We start from the raw sequence: 3,606 nt of genomic DNA, 5'->3' as shown, positions 1-3,606 counted from the left end.
ATATATATATGTGAATGACAATCGAAATTTAAAACTTGTTTTCTTTCAAAAATCACAAATTAATTATCTACTGTTTAAAAGACTAAATGAGTTGGTTTAATCCGACCACCCTTTGGTTTGTTTGGAGATGCTGAAGCACAACGCTGATCAACTTCTCTTTTACTTTTCTTCTTTCGGTTGTTCCCTCTTCAGGGGTCTAACCTCTGCCCTCCATGTCCTCTCAAAGTGCACTCGCAGGTCTCTTCTTTGTCTTTTGTTCAGCTTCTCTTCTTGCAGTTTTTTTTTTTTTTTGGTCCGGTGTCATTGACCACATGACAGTTCACAGCAGGAGTGAGTCAGCCCGTCATCATCATCAGGAGAAGGAAACAAGAGATTTGTGCACATTTTAAGGCGTGGTGTGATTCAAGTCAAAGCTTTGTGTCCTCACAAGACAATAGGACCTCCAAGAACATTTTATGGCCAAAGAGTTGCTGAGTCTGAATGCTTTTCCTGACAAATGGACTGATACATTCATATATATTAGTTAAAGTGAAGCACCTGAAGACACTTTGAGCTAACGTAAACATTAGTGTCTCAGTGAAAATTACACCTTTAACATACGTGTCAAACTTAAGCCCCCGAGAGCCTCAAACATGTATCGTCTTAAAATCAGCTGCTTTAAAGCCAGCATAGACCATAAACTACATCTCCCATAATGCATGTGGTTTAAATTACCCACCACTAGCTACAGGTGCACAGGTTTCAAAATAGAGAGCAGCTGCGTAAATCTGCATTTAGCATTTTCGCTGGCTACTTTAGCTGTAGCCCAGTTGTACTGGGAAACGGGAATCTCCCACTTACAAGTTGTACATTTGAAGTGGAATGCCCCTCCAGTGGGAATTCCCTGCCAATAAAGTGGGAGAGTTTTGAATTCAAGATGCCGACTGCTCACCATAACCCAACAGTGAGTAAAACTCTTACTTTTACTTTTAATAGTATTTCTGTATCATTTCATATTTAGTCAGTCGTACATGTAGTACTTCTCAACGTTTATAAGAGGACATGTGAAAATGTTGTTTCTATGCAGGAAATACCACGTAGAGCTCAATTAATTATTAGTTTTCCTCAGCCATAGCAATGAGACGGGGAACTTGACCTTTCATGATTAATTGAAAGTAAATATTATGGACCACCATAATGTTCATGTGGCCCTCAGTGAAAGTAAGTTTGACGCTCCAGGTTTGAGATAACATTAGTGAATCAGGGAAATGATGCCTTTAATGAGTTAAACCTGATCTTTCAAAGTGGGGTTCTGTGAAGAAAAGTTACAAACAACATTGTCTTGCCTGCTGTAGATAACTCGTTGAATAACCTCCATTTCTAGGAACATTGTTCAATTTTGACTGGACTGATGAGCTAAAGGCTAGTTCGAGTGACGTCAGGATCAATATAAAAAAACCTTCAATCTCAGAAACATAATTTTATTGAAATATTGCATTATTGTTAATTTTTTACTTTACTTCTTGAATCTATCTTACCTGAACAGTTGCAGCTGTAACAACTGTAATTTTCCTTGGGGATTAATAATGTTTTCTGATTCTGATGATTTTGCATTTAAGGTTATTTACATTTGCAAACACGAATAGTGGCACAGCAGGGGCAGGTAGCTGTAGCACTTCCTGTACTGTTGAGAATAATTCAGTGTTTCTACAACAGTGGCGCCCAAACATTTTCCCCGAGAGGGCCAAAATGAAAATCTATCAAGGGCTGCGGGCCAAATGCAGTAATATAATACATGAAACACAAATACTTTTTAAAGTAAAGTCTTTTATTTTTAACGATTAAGCTGTGCAATGGCCCTTTTTTGTTTTAGTCTTTGCACTTGGAGAAAGTCTGCCATACGCTCAAGTAGCAAAGGCTCATGGGACATTTCATAAATTGATAAAATATGAGTTTTTGTGGCCTTATAAAGTGCGCAAATCTACATGTGGGGTTAAATCTGATCTAAATATTTCTTGTCATTTCATGTTTCATGTTTAATCCTAATAAATCAAAGATAAAGTCAGCACCATGAATGAAAACTACCTTCACTACAGCCCTTTTATATAGTCATTTGACCAATGGAAAAACGGTGTTTCTACATAACAGGTTACAACCTTGTAACTTTGGCAACTGTTGGTGGGTCAAATCAAATGGCTTGGAGGGCCAAATTTGGCCCGCGGGCCCCACTTTGGGCTTCTCTGTTCTACAGGAACAGAGTGTGGTATTGATGCTTTGTGGGCATTTTTAAAATAAATTACTGTGAAATCTTCAAGATTGGAGCTTTTCCATCATCGCACTTTGGTAGCTCAACACGGTTCAAAAACCTGCCTCTCTGACCGTATGGGGGTGCATTTTTGCTATGACAATTGATTGAAAGGTACAGCTCTAACAACAAATATATTCCCATCCAGCAACGATCCAGAACTGTTGAACAGAAACCTCCATCAGACAAGAACGGGACATCTCCAAAACCTCCAACAGCTGCCCTGCTCAGTTCCTACATGTTTACAGACTGTTGTTAGAAGAAGAGATACTTCAGAGGGGGAAACATGGCACCAGAGTTACCTTATTTAGCAGGTTCAGTCTGACAGATACAGTAATGGAATTTCTTTAGTCAGGAAATGGAAATTAGTGTCACAGAACAGGATGCTGAAGATGAGAAATTTATCGACGTGCCAGCCTGTCGCTTATTAGTCTGGATACTGCCTCGCCTGAGATCTGCAGCTACAAAGACAACATTTTCATGACAGAATGAGGCTTCAGGAAGATTGTTCTGTAGTTATTTATACTCGAGCTGCCGTAGGACGGGATCAGGGCGTGTTCACCTGGCATTCAAATACGCAACCGGAGCGTGAGGCACGTGAACGAAACACCAAGGATAATCTAGGCTACGTATTTAAACCTGCTTAGACGAGGTTTGACAACTTCAACACAATCACCACGCAGATAGTAAAAATCCCTCGTTTTACTGCTTCTCTTCTTGGAAGTAATTGGTGATTCATTCGCTGCCATTATCAGCACAGACTTGTTTGGTCAAATTCACATTAAAGCTGTCAAAGCCAAACAGGAACAAAATACCCGAGCAGATGGTTAAAGAGGGACCTTTCTGTGAGAATTAGATATTTGAAGGTAACAGTGTGGTTCAAAAAGTGGCTGAAAGTGAAACGTTACCTTTTTTGTGACACCTCAAAACAATACTCAGAAGATCACTTTTAAAAATAATACTTTTCATTAACAGAGATATAAAACACTGACCTGATGCAGCTGATGTTTTCACTCTTGTTGCTGTGACTGAGAGCTGATCCTTCACTGAGATGTCCTCTAACACACTTTGTGTGTTCTGTGCAGCTCAAGGTTGTCTTCCTCCTACATGACTCCGTGTGTGTGTGTGTGTTTGTGTGTGTGTGAACTCACCGAGCGGCGGCAGAGAGAGTTATGAGACAAATCTCAGCCCTCTCATCTATTTCTCTCTCTACGAGCTTTTTCATCCACCTCTCTGCCACGGTCGTTCCAGCAGCTGTGAGTCATCGTGAGCTCACACACACACACACACACACACACACACACACACACACACACACACAC

The sequence above is a fragment of the Austrofundulus limnaeus genome, unplaced genomic scaffold, assembly GCF_001266775.1.
Source record: "Austrofundulus limnaeus strain Quisiro unplaced genomic scaffold, Austrofundulus_limnaeus-1.0 Scaffold162, whole genome shotgun sequence".
Classification (NCBI taxonomy): domain Eukaryota; kingdom Metazoa; phylum Chordata; class Actinopteri; order Cyprinodontiformes; family Rivulidae; genus Austrofundulus; species Austrofundulus limnaeus.
The sequence above is the reverse complement of the archived record's forward strand: the minus strand, read 5'-3'. Positions refer to the sequence as shown.